The sequence below is a fragment of the Meles meles genome, chromosome X (genome assembly GCF_922984935.1).
Source record: "Meles meles chromosome X, mMelMel3.1 paternal haplotype, whole genome shotgun sequence".
NCBI lineage: Eukaryota > Metazoa > Chordata > Mammalia > Carnivora > Mustelidae > Meles > Meles meles.
The window spans coordinates 48,417,244-48,429,711 of NC_060087.1; the positions used below are offsets into that span (position 1 = coordinate 48,417,244).

The following is a 12,468-nucleotide window of genomic DNA, read 5'->3' on the forward strand; positions in this document are numbered from 1 at the left end:
GCCACCTTGTCTTGCGCGTGACTTCCCCGACTCACTGCCCTCTTTTGAGTCGTGGAACCTCGCCAGAGGGTGCCCACAATAAAGATCTGTTCTCGGACCCTCGCTTGTCTTGGCGGTCTCATTTCCATTTAGTTACCGAGAAACCTGACAGTTTCCTTATTTTTTTTAAAATAAGCATTAACTTTTCTTTAATTGTTTGGTAGAATTTACATGTGAAGGCATCTTATCCTGGATTTTTGTTTGTCGTGAATTTTTTGATTGCCAATTCATTTTTTTGCTGGTAATTGGTCTGCTTGAATTTTATATTTTTTTGTGTGATTCCATTTTGGAAGGTTATATTTTTCAGTAAATTTATCCATTTCCTTAAGTTTGTTTTCTATTTTTGGATATAATTTCCTCTCTCTCTTTCTCTCCTTGGGAGTCTGACTAAAGGTTTACCATTTGTGTTGATATTTTAAAAGAATCAGGTATTACTGATATGTTCTATTGTTTTCTTAGAGCCTACTTAATTTATTTCTGCTTTAGTTTTTATTAACTCACTCCTTCTACTGGCTTTATGCATATTTTGGTTTCTTTTGGTGTAATTTTAGGTTGTTTTAGATTTCTCTTGCTTCTTGGCATAGACCTGTATTGCTATAATCTGTCTTAGAAGTGCTTTTGCTGTATCCCAAAGATATTAAACCACTGTGTATTCATTTTAATTCTCCTTCATGTGAGGCATCTGGGTGGTTCAGTCGGGTGTCTGCCTTTGGCTCAGGTAATGATCCCATGGTCCTGGGATCAAGCTTCTCACAGAGCTCCTTGCTCAGAAGGAAACCTGCTTCTTCCTCTCCCTCTGCCCAACACTCCCTCTGCTTGTGTTCTCTCTCTCTCTCTCTCTCTCTCTGCCAAATAAATAAATAAATAAAATCTTAAAAAATATTTTAAAAATAAATAAAAACAAAGTCCCCTACTGTTATAGAATTACTATTAATGTCTTTATGTCTGGTACTGGTTGATTTATGTTCTTAGATGTTTCAATTCTGGGCATATACATATTTACAATTATTTTATCCTCTTGTTGGATTGTTCCTTTTATCATTAAGTAGTGTCCTTCTTTGTTTCTTGCTAGAGTCTTTGATTTAAAGTCCCTTTTGTCAAGTATAGGTATTGTTACCCCAGCTTTATTTGTACTTCAATTTGCATGGTCAATGTTTTTCTATCACTTCACTTTCAATCTTCATGTGTCTTTAGGTTTGAAGTGAGTCTCTTAAAGGCAGTATATAGATGGGTCTTGGTTTTTGCCCATACAGTCAACCTATGTTTTTCAATTAGAGTATTTAGTCCATTTATATTCAAAGTAATTATTGGCATTTTGTTACTTGTTTTATGGTTGTTTTTGTACATATTTCCTGCCTTTTTCTTTTCTTGCTCACTTTTTTAGTGGTTTGATGGCTTTTGTTTGTGATATGCCTGGATTCTTTTATTTTTTATATATACATTATTAGTTTTTTATTTGTAATTGCCCTAAGGTGTATATATAACATCACATGCATATAGCAGTCTATATTTGGTTGATGATTGCTTAAGCTTCAATCCATTCAAAAGCACTAAATTTTTACTCCATCCCCTGATGTTTTTATGTATATGAGATCATACTTTACATCATTTAATTTTGTGAATTCTTGAGCTGATTTTTAGTGATGAATTTAATTTTACTGATTTTATACTTTAACCTCTGTATTGGTTTTATACATGATTAATGTACTGCATTTATTAGGTTCATGAAATTTTTTTCCCTTTCCTAATTATCTTATGCTTGATTATTGCCTTTCCTTTCCACTCAAAGAATTCCCTGTCATGATTTTTGTAAGGCTTGTTTTGTGGTGATGAATTCCTTTAACTTTTTTTTTTTCTTTTTGGAGGGAAATATTTTATCTCTCTTCAATCTGACGTTAGCCTGAATATTAGCAGAGAACATGCTTTATTGAGGAGTAGATATAGAATAGCACATTCTACCACATGTAGTGTAAGGTTCGCTTCCTAAAAGAACTTTACACCTTAAGAAAACTCCCAGTGAAGTTACTTTTGTATAAACTTTAACAATGACACTGAAACTGGCAAGAAGCTTCCACTGAACATGTTTAAAATGAGCTCCCCCCACAACCTACAGTGAGTATAAGTAGTGTACAGTGATGACAAGGAAAGGCACAAATAACCAGAGTCAAGATTCTGAGGAGAGCTCCACACGAAAACACCAGTGTTTTAGGAAACCAAGTTGGGAAGGGTGGCATGTTATCCATCAAAAGCTGCCCCAAGATAGCAGGTTATATAATAGGCTGGAGAGAAATTAGAGGGAGCATCTTTTCATTTGCTTGAAACCAAGCATAGAAGAGTAGAGAACAATGGGAAGGGTGGTAAGTCCCAAAAAGGGAATGGAGGAAGAGTTCTTGGAAGGGCAGGAGCACTTCAGTTCATGAATTAAGGTAAGACACAGTCAGAGAATCAAATGCTCAGAGGGGATGGGCATGGCATTCTGCCTTGCTGAGTCATGGACTAAGAGATCTGGAAGTCATGTGCAATCATTCCCTACTTCTCTAGGGAGGTTCATGGAAAAATCAATGCAAGTGAGCCAGGAGGGCAGGTGTGCCAGATCAGACCAGCAGGTACCAGGGAAAAGGTTCTGCAGTTTAATGAATCAGTTTGCATGTAGCATGAAAAGGAGAACTGGACATATTTGGCCCCTGCAAATTTAAAAGGGGCCAGGAGATTAGGAGAGAGAAAAACATTTAGGGCAGGGTACTTTCTGGTGAGGCAAGAAGGACTCCTTTCCTTCCAACAACACACTGCACATGAACTCAGATCAAAGTATAGAATCGCCACCTGTCAATTCTCCTCTCCATTTCTTTTTTTTTTTTAAGATTTATTTATTTGACAGATAGAGATTACAAGTAGGCAGAGAGAGAGAGAGGAGGAAGCAGGCTCCCCACTAAGCAGAGAGCCCAATGTGGGGCTCGATCCCAGGACCCTGGGATCATGACCTGAGCTGAAGGCAGAGGCTTTAACCCACTGAGCCACCCAGGCGCCCCTCTCCTCTCCATTTCATTTAGACAAATTATGTACAGCTACCAAGATGAATCCCTGGGAGAGTCTTAAATACTGGTCTCTTGTCAGCTTAACACTGATCAAAAAACAACCTTTCAATAAAAATGGCAGAAAATGATTAAAGTGAGATAAAATCCAGAGGGAATGGGACTCTTCCCAGTATACACACTCAGAAATGTTACCACTTCCCTGCTCTTCCAAACAAAACAAAACAAAACAAAAAAACAACAAACCACATGTGAGGAGTAACTGGGAAAGTCCTGGTGGTGGCAACCATGGTTTGGAAGTCTGGTGACTGGGCAACAGGAAGCAGTAGTAGAAAGTTTAGAAGATAAAACACAACATCATGGGGCCAGAGGACATGAGGAGAACCAGTGACTGGACAAGTACAGTACTAAACAGAACACCCTGGGTCAGTGTTATGAGGGATCTGCCCTCAAGTCTAACAGAGATCTCATGCAGGCAGCCTCACTCAGGCCAAAACAATAGTTTCTCAGAATCAGCAACTTCAGTGTACATGAGGGTCAGAGCCAGGACAGTCCTGAGGGGGATGGCCTTCCCAAAGGATACTGTACTTGCCAATCAACAGAACAACAAAAATGACAGACAGATCCCTAGGTTATGGATTCCTACTACCATAGTTTGCTGGCTCAGAGAAACAGGTCACTTTAAGTTCTCTTGGGTAGGATCCATTTTAACGAGCTTGGATCGATGGTTTTATTGGAGTTAGATCTTTCGGCCTCTTTGGCTCTCCACTCATCAATCAGGTCCTGTCTCTTTAAAACTAGGTGTTTTCCTTTCCAGAACTTGAACATCTGAAGGTCTTGCAGAGTGCAGACAATGTCCACAGGATTCACAGCTGTCTCCTAGTTAATTATTTGACAGAAATCTCTTTTGCCTTGGAAATTATGCAGGTAAAAGAGAAGCACTTCTTTCCAGTAACTGTGATAGGAGGAGAGGGGGCATTCTGTTTTTCTTCCACTTTGGAAGAAATCCTCTGTTTCATGGAGTTTCATATACTGAGGAATAGTGAAGATACATGACACTTTGGAGTTGAGGAATGAATTCTTTCCTTGGAAAATATCCCATCATGTGACAGCCAGTGTTTTCTGCTTCTGTCATAACATAAAAAAGGAAGAGTTCCACATCATAATATCATGTCTTGTGGTCCAGAAAAAGCTTGGCCAATAGGCACAGGTTTTGGCAGTAGATATTGTTTTTCTTGCCATCCATATCACACATGGAGATAGAGCCTTTGCAGTAGATCTTCTCGTTGGATGGGTGTTTCCAAACACATTTAGCCATGTGTCATCAGAGTATTATTTGGATCTTCATGTAATTTAAAGAGAATTTGCACATGTAGAGAAGTCTCAGTCATGCATAGTCTTCGGGATAGGGAGAATGGTACCAAGTATCACACTCATAACAACCAAAAGCAATTGTTTTAATCATGTTGCTCCCTTCTGTGATTTGGCTTTGCAGCTTTAACTTCTCCAAATCCTCTCAAGCCTGGGCTTGTGTTCTTTGGAAAGGTCCAAGTCATACTCACTAGTCAGGTTTTCCAAGAGAAGTTCCGAGTATTCCCATAGGTTTGTCTGTGTTCCTTCAAGAGGGAGTTTCATTCTTCCATCTCTAAATGAGCACATTGAGGGTCAGAATTCTATGCCTTCATTTCTTCATCATAGTAGTCATGACAAGTATCTTGGCACCAGAAAGTGAGAATATTCCTTTTGCTTATTCTTTTAAAGGTTTTATTTATTTGAGAGAGATTGAGAGAAAGAGAGAGAGAGAGCATGCAAGTGGGGGAGGGAAAGGGGCAAACAAACTCTGCACTCAGCATGGAGGCAGATGTGGGTCTTGATCCCAGGACCCTGATGGATGCTTAATCAACTGAGCTACCCAGACACCCCAGGAGAGACTATTTTTTGGTTGTAGGTTTTTTTTTTTTCTTTCAGCACTTTGACTATATCGTGCTACTTCCTCTGTCCTGCAATGTTTGTGTTAATGAATCAATTGATAGGTTTACAGGGTTTGACTTGTATGTAACTGCTTCCCTTTCATGACTTTTTGCCATTTCAGTTATTATGTTTCTTGATATTAACCACCTTGGGTTGATTTTGTTAAGGATGTTCTGTGTTTCATGGATCTGGATTTTTTTCCCAGATTAAGGAAGTTTTCTGATATCATCAAATAAATTTTCTGCCCCCCATTTTCTCTCTCTTCTTCTGGGATCCCTATAATGCAAATGATATCACAACCCTGAGATCACAAACTGAGCTGAAACCAAGAGTCAAATGCTTACCCAACTGTGTCACCTGGGTGTCCTGAGTGTGGCAAGTTTTAACTAGGTGTGCTTGGTTCACTTGCTATAAGAAACCTGATGTTCTTTCCCCAGGCACTGTGCAGAAGATTTTAATCTCCCTGATGTCTAATGATGCTGAGCATTTTTTCATGTGTCTGTTAGCCATTTGTATGTCTTTTTTGGAGAAGTGTCTGTTCATGTCTTCTGCCCATTTTTGACGTGATTACCTGTCTTGTGTGTGTTGAGTTTGAGGTGTTCTGTCTGTAGTGTCATTTGCAAATATCTTCTTCCATTATGTGGGTTGCCGTTTTGTTTTGTTGACTGTTTCCTTTGCTGTGCAGAAGCTTTTGATCTTGATGAAGTCCCATAAGTTCATTTTCTCTTTTGTTTCCTTTGCCTTTGGAGACATATCTTGAAAGAAGTTGCTATGGCTGATATTGAAGAGGTTACTGCCTATGTTACTCTAGGATTCTGATGGATTACTGCATCACGTTGAGGTCTTTTACCCATTTCAAGTTTATCTTTGTGTACTGTGTAAGAGAATGGTCATGTTTCATTCTTCTACACATAGCTGTCCAATTTCGCCAGCACCATTTATTGAAAAGACTGTCTTTCTCTACTGTATATTTTTTCCTGCTTTGTCGAAAGATTTTTGACCATAGAGTTGAGAGTCCATATCTGGGCTCTCTACTCTGTTCCACTGGTCTATGTGTCTGTTTTTATGCCAGTACCATGCTATCTTGGTGATCACAGCTTTGTAGTTAAGCTTGAAATCAGGCAATGTGATGAGCCCACTTTTGTTTTTCTTTTTCAACATTTCCTTCGTAATTTGGGGTCTTTTCTGATTCCCTACAAATTTCGGGATTGTTGGTTCCAGCTCTTGGAAAAATGCTGATGGAATTTTTATTGTAATGGCATTGAAAGCATAGATTTCTCTAGGCAGTATAGACATTGTAACAATGTTTATTCTTCTGATACATGAGCATGGAATGGTCTTCCATCTTTTTTGTCTTCTTCAATTTCTTTCATGAGTGTTCTGTAGTTCCTTGAGTACAGATCCTTTACCTCTTTGGTTAGGTTTATTCCCAGGTATCTTATGGTTCTTGGTGCTATAGTAAATGGAATCGATTCTCTAATTTCCCTTTCTGTATTTTCATTGTTAGTGTATAAGAAAGCCACTGATATCTGTACATTTATTTTGCATCCTGCTACATGACCGAATTGCTGTATGAGTTCTAGTAGTTTGGGGGTGGAGTCTTTGGGGTTTTCCATATAAAGTATCATTTCATCTGCGAAGAGAGAGAGTTTGACTTCTTCATTGTCAATTTGGATACCTTTTATTTCCCTTTGTTTTCTGATTGCTGTTGCTAGGACTTCTAATACCATGTTGAACAAGAATGGTGAGAGTGGGCATCTTTGTCGTGTTCCTGATCTCAACGGGAAGGCTGTCAGATTTTCCCCATTGAGGATGATATTTGCTGTGGGTTTTTCATAGATTTTATAAAGTTGAGGAATGTTCCCTCTATCCCCATACCTTGAAGCATTTTAATCAGGAACAGAAGCTGTATTTAATTTTAGTTTTATTTTTTTATTTGTTTATTTACAGCATAACAGTGTTCATTGTTTTGGCATCACACCCAGTGCTCCATGCAGTACGTGCCTTCCCTATTACCCACCACCTGGTTCCTCAACTTCCAACCCCCCCGCCCCTTCAAAACCCTCTGGTTGTTTTTCAGAGTCCATAGTCTCTCATGGTTCATGTCCCCTTCCAGTTTCCCTCAACTCCCTCTCCTCTCCATCTCCCCATGTCCTCCATGTTATTTGTTATGCTCCACAAATAAGTGAGACCATATGATACTTGACTCTCTCTGCTTGACTTATTTCGCTCAGCATAATCTCTTCCAGTCCCGTCCATGTTGCTACAAAAGTTGGGTATTCATCCTTTCTGATGGAGGCATAATACTCCATTGTGTATATGTACCACATCAGAAGCTGTATTTTGTCAAATGTTTTTTTCTGCATTGATTGAGGACTATGTGGTTCTTCTCTCTTCTCTTATTGATATGTTCTATGACATTGATTGATTTACAAATGTTGAACCACACCTGCATCCCATGGATTAATCCCACCTGGTCATGGTGGATAATCTTTTTAATGTGCTGTTGGATCCTATTTGCTAGGATCTTGTTGAGAATCTTACCGTCGATATTAATCAGGGATATTGGTCAGAAATTCTCCTTTTTGGTGGGGTCATTGCCTGGTTTGGGGATTATGGTAATGCTGACTTCATAAAAAGAGTCTGGAAATTCTCCTTCTGCTTCAATTTTTTGAAACAGCTTCCGTATAATGAATATTATTTCTTCTGTGAATGTTTCGCACAATTCCCCAGGGAATCGATCAGGTCCTGGGCTCTTGTTTTTTGGGAGGTTATTGATCACTGCTTCAATCTTGTTACTAGATATTGGTTTATTCAGGTTATCTATTTCTTCCTGGTTCAATTTTGGGAGTTAATTGTTTTGAGAATCGTAGCATCCATATTCATCAAGGATATTGTTCTGAAATTCTCCTTTTTGGTGGGGTCTTTTCCTGGTTTGGGATCAGGGTAATGCTGGCTGCATAAAGAGTCTAGAAGTTTTCCTTCTGCTTCAATTTTTTGAAATAGCTTCAGGATAAGAGCTATTATTTCTTCTTGGAATGTTTGGTAGAATTCTCCAGGGAATCCATAAGGTCCTGGGCTCCTGTTTTTTGGGAGGTTTTTGATTACTGCTTCAATCTTGTTACTAGATATTGATCTGTTCAGGTTGTCCATTTCTTCCTGGTCCAATTTTGGAAGTTTATAGTTTTCCAGGAATGCATCCATTTCATCTAGGTTGCTTAGCTTATTGGCATATAACTGTTGATAATAAATTCTGATGATTGTTTCTACTTCCTTGGTGTTAGTTGTGATCTCTCCCTTTTCATTCATAATTTTATTAATTTGAGCTTTCTCTTTTCTTTTGGATTAGTTTGGCCAAAGGTTTATCAATCTTATTGATTCTTTTAAAAAAACCAGCTTCTAGTTTCATTGATGCATTCTACTGTATCTCTAGTTTCTATCTCATTGATCTCTGCTCTAATATAAATGCTTTTTCTGCAACAGAAAAAGCATTTTATCATTGTTTTAAGTTCTCTATCAGTCAAATTGTTTATCTCCATTTTGCCTTAGATCTTTTGATCTGATTTTGTCCTGTTCTTTCATTTTGAACATATCCTTCTGCCTTCTCATTTTGTTTACTTCTCTGTGTCTGTTTGTCTGTGTTAGGAAAATCATCTATGTCTCCTGCTCTTAAAAATAGTGGCCTTATGAAGAATAGGTCCTATAGTGTTCTGCAATAAGCTGTTCTTTTTTTGGTGGAATCTGCTTCTTCAGGGAAGTCTTCTTTATGTGTTTTGTGTGCCCTGCTATTGTGGTTGAGCTAGTTTTTTCTTCAGTTCTGATGTCTGAAATGGTTCTCTTTGCCTGTTGTAGGCAGTGTTTGGTCCCTGTGTTGCTAGTGGATCAGCCTGGAGCTGCCTTGAGCTTGAGTTGAGTCTGAGCAGATATTTGCCAGCAATGAACTAGCACCAAAATTTGTGGCACTTTCCCTGTTTCTCCTAAGAAACTTTGGTTGGTGGCCAGGGCCTGCAATCAGACTCTCTGCCACTAGTCCAACACTGTTGCCACAGTCTTATCATGTGTGTGTGTGTGTGTGTGTGTGTGTGAGAGAGAGAGAGAGAGAGAGAGAGTTATATTTCTGTCTCCCCAGGGCATGAGTCACTTTTGAGTGGTGCTGGCCCCTATCTGAGCTGCTTGCACACTGTTAGGCTTGTGGCGCTACTTTGAAAAGGCTCAGTCCAAAAGCTTACAGAGGAAAAGGATCTTCAGCATGCTTGGGGGAAGGGTTCACAGTGCCTACAATATATGTGTGCACACAAGAGAGACATGCCCCTGCCACTAGGACCGAGGCAGGTGGCCCAATCGACAAAGCATCCAAGGGTGGGTCATGTGATTGTAACAAAGTGAGCACTGTTTTCTGACTGGCTAATCAGCAAAGCATGTGGGAGTGGGGCAGGCAGTTTTAACTAGGTGTGTTGGTCCTCCTTGATGGGCCTCCCCACAGCCTCCACTAGAGCCAGGACCAAGATCTTGCAGAATGTGGGTTGGGAGTGGTGGTGTTGGCAATATTTGGGAAGTCTTCTGGGGAAGGCACCAATGGTGTCAGTCTTGTGACAAGCATGACTGACTGGATACGGCAGATCCACTGAATCCTCAGGGCATGGGTCACAGTGTAACTTAGGTAATGAATGTCTGGACCATGCTGGTTTCCACAGGTATCTCTGTGTTTATGCTGGGGGTGGGTGGGGTAAATGGCACCTACTAGCTCCTTTTTTCCTGGAGGAGTCCCCCAGTAATCTCTGTTCCTTTGGAACACCCTCTGAGATTAGTAAATATCTTTCAGTCCCATATGACCCATGTATTTTTCAAACTGTTGGTTCTACCTAGTATCTCCACAGGCTGTTTGTTTTGCTGTCTCCTTAAGGGCAGGCACTCAATTTCCTCTGGCTCTCCCAGCTCTCCCAAAACTAAATCTGCTGATTTAAAAAAAATTTTTTGTTTCAAGTTTTTATTTAAATTCTAGTTAGTTAACATGTAGGGTAAAATTGGTTTCAGGAATACATTTTAGTGATTGATCACTTACGTATAACACCCAATGCTCATCACAATTGCCTTCCTTAATACTCATCACCCATTTAACGCATCTGTATGCCCACCTCCCCTCCAGCAATCCTCAGTTCGTTCTCTATAGTTAAGAGTCTGTTTTATGGTTTGCTTCTGTTTCCCCTATGTTCATTGTTTCATTTCTTAAATTCCTTATATAAGTGAAATCACATGGTATTTTTCTTTCTCTAACTGACTTATTTCACTTAACATAATACACTCTAACTCCATCCATGTCTTTAAAAATGGCAAGATTTCTTTTCAATGAGTAATATTCCATTATATATACCACAACATCTTTATCCATTCATCAGCAGATGGAAATTTAGATTCTTGCCATAATTTGGCTATTTTTGGTAATGCTGAGTTTAAGTTCCATGGTAGTAAGACCTCTCAAAATTTGGCCTCTCTAGTTTTGAAATCGACATCTTATGGGGATTTATCTTCCCACTGCAGACTTCCTGGTATGAAAGTCCTTTTCTAGCCCTTCTTGGCATCCACAGGTTTCTACCACATGGACAGTTCATTGGTCTATTTAGCTCCCCACCATATTTTCACCTTTTCTACTCTCTTTAATGTGGCCTCTATTTTACATTTATTTGTGGAGGTTTTCTGCCAGTCTTTTGGTCATTTTGTTTTGTTTGTTGTTTTTTACACTGATGTAAGTGTTATCTAGTTGTATCCCTGGGACAAGGTGAGTTTAGTGCCCTACTCTGATATCTTCCCAATCACTCACTTCTTTTTCACTTCTGCTTATATGCTAGGTTGGCACCATCATTATGAAATCACATACTCAGTAATTTCATGATTTCTCTTTAGTTCATTTAAATTTATCATTAGGGGGTGCCTCAGTGGCACAATCGGTTAAGTGTCTGACTCTTGACTTTGGCTCAGGTCCTGATCTCAAAGTCATGAAATCAAGCCCCTTATTGGGTTCCATGCTGAGCATGGAGTCTGCTTGAGATGCTCTGTCCCTGTCTCTCTGCCCCTTCCATTCATTTTCTCTGTCTCTAAAATAAATAAATCTTTAAAATTTATATGATTATTTGATTTAAATCACAGCAAATATTAGGTTGGTTAACACATTTTTAACAAGTATCACCGTGAGAAATACTCAGGATATGATGGCATGACAAGTGTATAAAAGCAATAAGAATGCATTGAATGTGTTTATACACATAAAGTTTATACTTATTAATAACAACAATGTAGGAAATCAGACAAGGGTAGGGGTGCACCATCAACTGAGTTCCATTGGTCCAACACTTAACCCAATACCTTAGTAGAGTCTAATTATTGGTTACATATCAGTAGTGATACAATAAGATAACAAATGAGAAAAATAAAAATCTGTATATGTAGAAGTAGTTATAATTCATGTGTGTATATGTATGAGTGCAAGGAAAAAATATTGGGTAAACATATTAACTTTAATATTTACAAAAATGAAAAAGTAATATCTGAGTAGAATTTGTGGTGATTTTAATTGTCACTGTGATTGGGAAGATTTTGCAAATAATCAGAGGAAAGTTGTAAAGTTCATTCCATTTAGCCAACAATCCCATTACCAGAAATGTATCTTAGAAAAACACACAATTATAAAAGAATGCATGTAAAGCAATGTTCTTAACAATATGTTTTTAATCATTGGAAATGATACAGATACTCACAATAGGTATTTGATAAGACAAATGAAGGTTTATAGTCCCAATTAAACTCTATACACTAACAGAAAAGTAAATTAGAGTTATATGTTGTGGAGTTAAAAGTAAATATGGAATTATATACTATTTATTTAGTAGGGACTGCAAAACAGTATTATGCTATAATTTATATTTTTAATTTAGAAATGTTACATTAGCGTATGAATAGAAAATGTTTCTAGGGAAAAATACTCCAAATTATTGGTAGTGGTAATTTCTGGGCATGTTTATGTAAAGGAAGCAGACTGTAAGACTTTAATTTTCTTTATCACATTATCACATTTTTCAGTAAACATTTCTGTAAAATGCTAGCATTTAACAGTGAGGATGAATTAATATTTTAACTAGAATAAAGATATGTGTGTCTGTTCTCATGTCTCTGGTCATGGAAGTTACTAATCTCATGAGTGACTTTCAGCTGCAGAACTATTGATTGTTCATAAGCCTTCTGCTGGATAGATGATGGTCCTGACTCATGAGAAAAGTCTCATTTTCCTAGGAAGGCTTAGTTTTTTTCTGGTTGTCAGAGAAAATAAAAACTGTTACCTTTGTGTGAAAGGCAGAAGTAAAGGTGGCTCTCAGTGACCTCCGCCTCCTGGTATTCATTACCCCTTTTTTTATTATGTTATGTTAGTCACTAG

At 38.4% G+C, this 12,468-nt stretch overlaps 1 pseudogene; it reads right to left on the minus strand.

Moving 5' to 3' along the window:
* Nucleotides 1-3,752: 3,752 nt before the first annotated feature.
* LOC123935337 lies at nucleotides 3,753-6,717 on the minus strand (annotated as a pseudogene).
* Nucleotides 6,718-12,468: the final 5,751 nt, after the last annotated feature.